The 9,801-nt window shown below is 61.4% G+C and overlaps 1 protein-coding gene across 50 annotated transcripts in view; it reads left to right on the top strand.

Annotated features, from left to right (window-relative positions):
- The first annotated feature begins 1,744 nt into the window (after positions 1-1,744).
- Positions 1,745-9,801, top strand: part of JAKMIP3 (Janus kinase and microtubule interacting protein 3) — a 49,590-nt gene continuing 41,533 nt past the window's right edge. For 24 of the 50 annotated variants that reach the window (XR_015290299.1, XR_015290305.1, XR_015290303.1 and 21 more), the window contains exon 1: positions 1,870-1,966. The gene's annotated coding sequence lies outside the window, so the exon portion shown is untranslated. Of the gene's footprint in view, positions 2,132-9,801 lie in introns of all 50 variants that reach the window. The other 26 variants (XR_015290300.1, XR_015290276.1, XR_015290274.1 and 23 more) reach the window with 4 other exon arrangements.

The raw sequence follows: 9,801 nt of genomic DNA, 5'->3' as shown, positions 1-9,801 counted from the left end.
TTTCTGCACCAACTTTTGGCTGCTGCTGGAACACCCTGAATCTCAAAACCTGATGGTCAGAAGCTCTGTAACCTTGAGGACTTTGTTAAATCCACGGAAATTTGTAGGATGTGTTTGGGATTCGGTGGTGCCAGCACAGGAAGGAAAACAAGACAGTCCTTTTATGTAAATGGCATCTGCATTCTTGCTTCTAATTAAAAAATCGAAGGGAAAAGCTTTCTGTAATTAAAGGATGTGTTTGCTGATCTGTCACAGGCTGGATTCTGGAGCACTTCTGGCCTGGATCCTTCTGGAGGTGACTCCCAGCTTTCCCTGTCCATAGGAACAGGCTGACCATTCCCCTTTCTCCTGTCCTAAACGCTGAGGGCAGGGCAGGGGTGGGCAGGACAGGACAGTGTCCGTGTGTCCGACCCGACTGCCGGGCCTGGAGCTGTGTGTGTGGCACTCCTGGGGCCACCTGCACACGTGTGGGGCACTGTCACAGCCTGGGGACACACCGGGCACCTCATGGGGTGGGGCAGCTGCTGCTGCTGAGCTCCTACAGCCCAGGGCTGGCCCAGGCGCAGCCGCAGGTTGTCCAGGCAGGTCGGGTCTGTGGTTCTGTCCAGGCAGGTCGGGTCTGTGGTTCTGTCCAGTCGGGTCTGTGGTTCTGTCCAGGCAGGTCGGGTCTGTGGTTCTGCCCAGCCGGGTCGGGTCGGTGGTTCTGTCCAGCCGGGTCAGTGGTTCTGTCCAGCCGGGTCTGTGGTTCTGTCCAGGCAGGTCGGGTCTGTGGTTCTGCCCAGCCGGGTCTGTGGTTCTGTCCAGGCAGGTCGGGTCTGTGGTTCTGTCCAGCCGGGTCGGGTCAGTGGTTCTGTCCAGCCGGGTCTGTGGTTCTGCCCAGCCGGGTCGGTGGTTCTGTCCAGCCGTGTCGGTGGTTCTGTCCAGCCGGGTCGGGTCGGTGGTTCTGTCCAGCCGGGTCTGTGGTTCTGCCCAGCCGGGTCTGTGGTTCTGTCCAGCCGGGTCGGTGGTTCTGTCCAGCCGGGTCTGTGGTTCTGTCCAGCCGGGTCGGTGGTTCTGTCCAGCCGGGTCTGTGGTTCTGTCCAGCCGGGTCTGTGGTTCTGCCCAGCCGGGTCGGGTCTGTGGTTCTGCCCAGCCGGGTCGGTGGTTCTGTCCAGCCGGGTCTGTGGTTCTGTCCAGCCGGGTCGGGTCTGTGGTTCTGTCCAGCCGGGTCTGTGGTTCTGTCCAGCCGGGTCGGGTCTGTGGTTCTGTCCAGCCGGGTCTGTGGTTCTGCCCAGCCGGGTCGGGTCTGTGGTTCTGCCCAGCCGGGTCGGTGGTTCTGTCCAGCCGGGTCTGTGGTTCTGTCCAGCCGGGTCGGTGGTTCTGTCCAGCCGGGTCGGGTCTGTGGTTCTGCCCAGCCGGGTCTGTGGTTCTGTCCAGCCGGGTCGGGTCGGTGGTTCTGTCCAGCTCAGGGGGACAGACGGGTCGCAGCCTCAGGGCTGAGCCCAGCCGGGGTCCCGGGGCCGTTCCCCGGCGCTGCGGGCAGGGCAGGGCGCAGGGGGCGGTGGGGTCGGCCCCACGGCTGTGCTCGGGCTCAGGAGCTGTTTCCCCCCTGGTCCCGTGCAGGGGGACCCTGCAGCCGGTGGAAAGGCCGGGGATGCTCCCGGAGCCAGCCCCGCTCGGGGGACACTCGCCACCCCCGGGGCTCCCGCTCGGTGCCCGCTGGCCCGGGATGCGCTGCTCGCCCCCAGGCTGGCACTGACACGTCACCTTTCCTTTTCCATCAGCGCAGGTGGAGGCTGCGAGTCTCTCCTTCCTCGCCCAGCCCGCTTCCCATGCAGGCTTTGCATTTGATTTTTTTTTCGCCCGAGAAGCCGTTTCCTGCTGTAACGTAACGCGATGGGGAGGGCTCAGTGGAAACAGCTCGGGAGAGGCTGGCAGAGCAGCGGACCCGGGAAGCAGATCCTCCCCGTAATACTGGCACGGTTTGGTAAGTTCCATCTGAAAAAGAAAAAGCTGCTCGGTTTGCTGAGTCACCGGCGCTCGGAGCTGGAGCCGCGACAGGCGCAGCCGGGCTTGGAGCCGGGCTGAGGCGCTCCGGAGCGCCCGGGGCTCCTCTGGCAGGGCCGAGCCTCTGAACATCCTCCAGCGCTCTGTGAGTCGGGCTGGGAGCGGGACCTGCGGGAACTGAACGCGGGGGGCACGGCCGTGCCGGGAGATGCGGGCTGGGAGCGGGCACGGAGCGGGCTCGGAGCGGGCACAGAGCGGGCTGGGAGCGGGCACAGAGCGGGCACAGAGCGGGCACAGAGCGGGCTCGGAGCGGGCACGGAGCGGGCTCGGAGCGGGCACGGCCGTGCCGGGAGATGCGGGCTGGGAGCGGGCACGGAGCGGGCTCGGAGCGGGCACGGAGCGGGCTCGGAACGGGCACGGAGCGGGCACGGAGCGGGCACGGAGCGGGCACAGAGCGGGCTGGGAGCGGGCTCGGAGCGGGCACGGAGCGGGCACGGAGCGGGCTGGGAGCGGGCACGGCCGTGCCGGGAGATGCGGGCTCGGAGCGGGCACGGCCGTGCCGGGAGATGCGGGCTGGGAGCGGGCACGGAGCGGGTTCGGAGCGGGCACAGAGCGGGCACGGAGCGCGCTCGGTGTGCGGGAGCGAGCCCGTGCGGGAGCGGGATCGGTGTGCGGAGCGGGATCGGTGTGCGGAGCGGGATCGGTGTGCGGGAGCGCGCTCGGTGTGCGGGAGCGAGCCCGTGCGGGAGCGCGCTCGGTGTGAGGGAGCGAGCCCGTGCGGGAGCGCGCTCGGTGTGCGGGAGCGCGCTCGGTGTGAGGGAGCGCGCTCGGTGTGCGGGAGCGCGCTCGGTGTGCGGGAGCGCGCTCGGTGTGAGGGAGCGCGCTCGGTGTGCGGGAGCGCGCTCGGTGTGAGGGAGCGCGCTCGGTGTGCGGGAGCGGGCTCGGTGTGAGGGAGCGCGCTCGGTGTGCGGGAGCGCGCTCGGTGTGAGGGAGCGCGCTCGGTGTGCGGGAGCGGGCTCGGTGTGAGGGAGCGAGCCCGTGCGGGAGCGCGCTCGGTGTGCGGGAGCGCGCTCGGTGTGAGGGAGCGCGCTCGGTGTGCGGGAGCGAGCCCGTGCGGGCCGGCAATGCACGGAGCAGCCCGAGCGGCCGGGGACCGATGCCTGGTGCCAGGGACAGTTCTGCCGGGCCGTGCCGGTGCCGAGCCGGGCCTGTGCCGGTTCTGTACCGTTCCAGTGCCGGGCCTGTGCCGGTTCTGTGCCGTTCCGGTGCCGGGCCTGTGCCGGGCCTGTGCCGGTTCTGTACCGTTCCAGTGCCGGTTCTGTACCGTTCCAGTGCCGGGCCTGTGCCGGGCCTGTACCGTGCCGGTGCCGGGGGCAGTTGTGCCGGGGCCGTGCCGGGGCTGGCGGAGCTCCGTGCCGCTGGCAGCGCAGCCGGGCTGTACCGGAGCTGTTCTGGGCCCATCCCCAGCACAAACCCCTCAGCCGGGCTGTACCGGAGCTGTTCTGGGCTCTGTCAGCACAAACCCCTCAGCCGAGCTGTACCGGAGCTGATCCCGGCCCATCCCCAGCACAAACCCCTCAGCCGGGGCTGTACCGGAGCTGTTCTGGGCCCATCCCCAGCACAAACCCCTCAGCCGGGGCTGTACCGGAGCTGTTCTGGGCTCATCCCCAGCACAAACCCCTCAGCCGGGGCCTGGCTGCTGCAGGCCTTGCCCGGGTCCCCTCAGCCGGGGCCTGGCTGCTGCAGGCCTTGCCCGGGTCCCCTCAGCCGGGGCCTGGCTGCTGCAGGCCTTGCCCGGGGCTCCTCAGCCGGGGCCTGGCTGCTGCAGGCCTTGCCCGGGTCCCCTCAGCCGGGGCCTGGCTGCTGCAGGCCTTGCCCGGGGCTCCTGCTGCAGTGACAGCCCGGCCCGCAGCTCCCTGCTCTGCTCGGGGCTCCTCCTTTCCTGCAGCTCCTGCATCCCCGGAGCCCGCAGATCCGGCTGCCGCATCCCGGGGATCGGTACGGGGAGCTGGGATTGCTGAGGGAAGGGCACAGGGTTCCCGTGCAGGACAGAGGCTGCGGGTAGAAGGGACACGGGAGCATCTCCTGAGCACCGCTAAAATGTAACATTTGACACCCGAAAGTCATTCTAATTCTGTTGCAATGCTGCCAGATATGTATTATCTAGACAGGAAAACGCTCTTGGGCTGCTATTTCCAGTGTATTTGTGATCATTTCAATTGCAGATTTGTTTTTTTAAAGACAATCTGAAGTTATTATTGTTAGACATGTTTTCCTTGTGCTTTTTAATAAGCTTTTAAAAAGTTCTAAGAACTGGGTGTCTTTAGGAGCTGTGATGTTGCTGATCCGTGGGCAGCCAGCCCATCTCCATCTGCCTGACCACGGCAGGTCCCTGTGGCCTGAGCTGACACCCCTGGGGATGGAGCTGAATCATGGACCCACAGAATCACAGAACTGATAAGGTTGAAAAAGAAACCCTTGGTGATCATCAGATGCAGCTACTGCCCCACACCAGCACCATTCACCTCTCAGCCGTGTCTCTAAGTGCCACATCTGCATTTTTGGAACACTTCCAGGGATGGTGACTCCATCACTGCCCTTGGCAGGACTGGACAACCCCTTCTGTGTAGAAATTTCCCCTGATCTCCAACCTAAACCTGCCCTGGTGCCACTTGAGGCTGCAGAATTCAGCTGGGGCCTCTCCTCCCCTTGTCCCCACTCCTGAGCCCCTGGGCTCATTCCCTCTCCTGGTGGCCCAGCAGGGCTGTCCCAGGCTGTCCCAGGCTGTCCCAGGCTGTCCCAGGCTGTCCCAGGCTGTGTCACCGGCACTGTCCCAGGCTGTCCCAGGCTGTCCCAGGCTGTGTCACCGGCACTGTCCCAGGCTGTCCCAGGCTGTCCCAGGCTGTGTCACCGGCACTGTCCCAGGCTGTCCCAGGCTGTCCCAGGCTGTGTCACCGGCACTGTCCCAGGCTGTCCCAGGCTGTCCCAGGCTGTCCCAGGCTGTCCCAGGCTGTGTCACCGGCGCTGTCCCAGGCTGTCCCAGGCTGTCCCAGGCTGTCCCAGGCTGTCCCAGGCTGTGTCACCGGCACTGTCCCAGGCTGTCCCAGGCTGTCCCAGGCTGTGTCACCGGCGCTGTCCCAGGCTGTCCCAGGCTGTGTCACCGGCGCTGTCCCGTTCTGCTGGCTCTCCAAAACCAGAGCAGGAGCTGTGACCTCAGTCCAGAAATAAATAACTGAGGACAAGAGTCTCCTCCAAGGGCAGAGTGCAGAGACCCGGCTGTGCCCGTGCTGGCCTGCCCTGCCTGCTGGGCTGGGCTGGGCTGGGCTGGGCTGGGCTGGGCGGAGCTGAGCTGAGCTGGGCTGGGCTGGACTGGGCTGAGCTGAGCTGGGCTGAGCTGAGCTGAGCTGAGCTGGGCTGGGCTGGGCTGGGCCGGGCTGGGCTGAGCTGAGCCGGGCTGGGCTGGGCCGGGCTGGGCTGGGCCGGGCCGGGCCGGGCTGAGCTGAGCCGGGCTGGGCTGGGCCGGGCTGGGCTGGGCTGAGCTGGGCTGGAGGAGTTGACCTGTGCTGGCTGCTCTGGGTGCCTCCAGCACCAGGGACTCAGCTCCTGCCTGTTCCTCCCTTGTTCAACCTGGCTGCTGGTGGTTTGACCCCAGGAGCAGCAGAATGATGGGCAACTGCTGCCAGGGTTTGTGCTGTGTGATCCCAAGTCAAAGATTCATCTTTCCACCGGAAAAATCCTTTAATTTCCTGCCAGTGCCCATAGGGCGGTTTCTTGTTCTTGCATTAGTACAGAAAAGTAACTGAAACATCTTTTTCACCTACAAAGTATCAATCATTTAATAACTTCCTGTTCAATGCGCCTTCCAAAAAAATCACAGCTCCTGACTCTTTTATTACTTGGTCACACCTATTTTATTTCATTTAGGAGAATTTGAGTGGATTAATGAGTGCCTACCATTTAGCCTTCTGCAGCATCATAGTGCTTTTCCTCTGATTTCACATCTCCTGCCACTGTAATACCTCATTTCCATTGCTGTGTGCACAACAGATGTCCTCAGTGATGACTTGATCTTTCCTCCTAAATCTCTGTGTGCAGGATGTGTCAAATTGTATTTTTTAATGTAGATTATCTTGTACTTTCATGGATTGAATTTCATGTTGCTAAGTTACCTATTTTTTCTAGTTTGAGGTTATTGTTTGGTTGGGGGTTTTTTTGTTGGTTTTTTTTTTGCCTGCCTTGTCCTCTTTCCTGATTGACCTACATAATCCTCTGTTATCTGCAGGTTATTATGTCCTGCCCTTTATCAGGTCACCAGAACAGCAAACAGTGCCAGCTCTGGGCCTTGGAGCTCGCAGCTGGGAATCTCCTCCCCAGAGCAGTGACTCCTTTGTTTTGATCCCCATCTGTGGCTGGAGTTTGTTCCCCATGGCATCGCTCAGGTCCTGGCAGGGATGTGCTGGGTGGGGTGGTTGGGTGCCCTGCCTGGGCCTGGAGCAGGGCTCAGTGGTCCCTGTGGGTCCCAGCCAGCTCAGATATTCTGTGATTCCACAACCCTTGGGCAGTCAGTCACAGGAGTGTCCGACCCTGGAGTGTCCCTGTGAGACTGAGATCCACATTTCCATCCTCAGCTCCCCGTCCCCGTGCCAGCATTCCCTGAGGTCTCTGCTGCCCCAAGCACAGCCCACCTTTCCCAGCCCCTCTGCCTGCTGGCAGTGTCTGGGCAGGGCTTCCTGGGCATCTGCTTCTCCCCTGGGTGCCCTGAGCCCTGGGAATTGCCATCGTTTCCATTCAGGCTCTCACAGGCTCTGCTGCAGCCAGCGCTGCCCCTCCAGGGGCCCAGAGCTGCAGTTCCTTGCTCAGTGCCCGAGGATGGCCTGGCACACACCCCACACACCCCACACACCCCATACATCATCCCACACATCATCCCACACACCCCACACATCATCCCACACACCCCATACATCATCCCACACATCCCACACACCCCACACACCCCACACATCATCCCACACACCCCACACACCATCCCACACACCCCACACATCATCCCACACATCCCACACATCATCCCACACATCATCCCACACATCCCACACACCCCACACATCATCCCACACATCCCACACATCATCCCACACACCCCACACATCATCCCACACATCCCACACATCATCCCACACACCCCACACACCCCACACACCATCCCACACACCCCACACACCCCACACACCCCACACACCATCCCACACACCCCACACATCATCCCACACACCCCACACACCCCACACACCATCCCACACACCCCACACACCCCACACATCATCCCACACATCCCACACATCATCCCACACACCCCACACACCCCACACATCATCCCACACACCCCACACCCCCCACACCCCCCACACACCCCACACATCCCCCACACCCCACACACCCCCCACACCCCACACACCCCCCACACCCCCCACACCCCACACACCCCCCACACCCCCCACACCCCCCACACCCCACACACCCCCCACACCCCCCACACCCCCCACACCCCCCACACCCCCCACACACCCCACACCCCCCACACACCCCACACACCCCCCACACCCCACACACCCCACACACCCCAGCAGGATGCAGGAGCAGCCCCTTGGGCACCCCGGCTGCTCCTGGATCCAGCACACAGCCCTGGGCTGGGATCAGCCGCTGCCAGAAGCCACTTTCCCTGGAGGAGGGAATGCAGGATTGGAGAATCCTGAGCTGAAATCCCAGATTACCCAGCTGCCACACTGACCCAGTAGCCAGGAAAGGGCTCCTCTGCAGCTTCTGCAGCCTGTACAGGGAGGCGTTGGTGGGAATGTTTTCCTGCTTCTTTATGTAGCGCATTTCACACGGAAAAGCAGGGCTGGTGCTTTTCCTGATCATCTGCACGAGTCCTTGAGGGGGAGATTCCTGCAGGGGAGGGGGTTCCCTGAGAGGAGGCATCAGCCAGGAGGTGCCACTTGGGAATGAGTCACTTGGCCTCAGGGGTGAACTCCAGGAGGTCAATTTTAGTGGCCCAATGGAGAGCACAAGCAGAGGCAGCTGTCCAAGTTCCTCTTTTCCCCCATTTTTTTTTCCTTTTTTCCTATTTTTTGTTAGTCTTGGTAAAAAAAGAAATGTTACAGAGCTCCTGTGTTGAAAATAAGACTTTCCCAGTGAGGTGGATCATAGAATCCCAGACTGGTTTGGGTTGGAGGGACCCCAAATCCCCCCCATCCCACCCCAGCCATGGCAGGGACACCTTCCCCTGTCCCAGCTGCTCCAGCCCCAATGTCCAGCCTGGCCTTGGGCACTGCCAGGGATCCAGGGGCAGCCCCAGCTGCTCTGGGCAGCTTCTTCAGCCCGGGATCCTTGGGCTTCAGATGTTAAAGTGAGGGTGAAGCGGCCTTTCCTTCCCCTGGGCTCTGGGTCTGCCATGGTGCAAGGAGACCTCAAGCCCTCCCCAGATGGGCTCAGTGCAGGGCAGTGGTATCAGCCAAACTGACTGCCAAGGTTCATGCAGCATTTCAAATCAAATCAAATCAGCTTTACTCAGTCAGATTACAGCTGCAAAGTCCTCAGCTGTGTGCATGAGGTGCGTGCAGAGCCCTCCTGGCAGAGCTGCCCTGGCCAAGGGCAGCAGCACGGGGTCACCTCCGTGCCTCGATACCCCCATGGGCACAGGGTTTGGCTGGTGCCACACCAGTGATTCCCACTGCTCTCTGAGCTCTTTCCCATGTGCCTGCAGCCTTTTCCTGCCCACCTGTTGCTCTGTCTCTCCTCTGGAAAACACGAGCTTGGTTCCACCAGCTGGGTCAGGGTTTCTGGCTCACCTGTCTGGGAAGACATTTTGCTTTCAGGATTTTATTCAGTCATCTTTCAGGGGCTGCTTTTGTTATAAAATTATTTTTATAGTGCATTTTTTCTTTATAGCTGGAAATATTTATTTAGCTGCTGCCTGAAGGGGCTCCAAGAGAGCTGGAGAGGGACTTTGAAAGGCACTGGAGAAGGGGGAATGGCTCCCAGAGCCAGAGGGCAGGGCTGGATGGGATTTTGGGCAGGAATTGTTCCTGCCAGGGTGGGCAGAGCCTGGCACAGGTGCCCAGAGCAGCTGGGGCTGCCCCTGGATCCCAGTTTATCCATTTCCATGTTCTGGGCTCGTTTGCCATCTCTGGATGAGATCTCTCTCTTTACCTGCCCAACAATCTCTGTGCTGGAAGCTCAGCCTGGTGAAAGCAGTGTGGTGTCTCTCTGATGCAGCTCTGTCCCCAGAGTGTCCCTAAAGCCCTCCTGATGTTCCCCAGGAGCCTCTTCCCAGCTGAGAGTGCTCTGCAGGGCTGGGCTGATCCCAGGAGAGCTCCTGCTGCCAGCCCCTGCCCCAGAGGATGCTGCTGGGATGGGAAGGGTGGGAATCCCTGGCACTGCCCCAGTGGGTGCCACCCCCAGCACATCCCCAGCCACTCTGGGCACGCTCCTGCTTCCTTTCCACACCACAATTTGTGTTTATCCACAGCTGGTCTGTGTTCCTGAGCCCAGGCTCACCTTTGCTGTGCAGTAACAGGGCAGACCTGGGCTGGCATTAGGGAGGAGACTCGCAGCAAGTGTCACAAAAAGGTCACTTAAAGCAGGATATTTAGTAATGAAAAATCAGGTTTGAAATAATCTGATCCTCGGTTTTTTCAGGCTGCAGAAACAGCTTTTCACTAGAGCCTGATGGACATCTCCCAACTGTTTGCATTTGGGAGATTAATCGACTTCCCATTCAAATTCTTGTCTGTTGATGTGAAATGTCAAATT

Source organism: Cyanistes caeruleus, chromosome 8 (genome assembly GCF_971803275.1).
Source record: "Cyanistes caeruleus chromosome 8, bCyaCae1.hap1.1, whole genome shotgun sequence".
In the NCBI taxonomy this organism is placed as follows: Eukaryota; Metazoa; Chordata; class Aves; order Passeriformes; family Paridae; genus Cyanistes; species Cyanistes caeruleus.
This window is presented reverse-complemented; position numbering and strand designations above follow the sequence as displayed.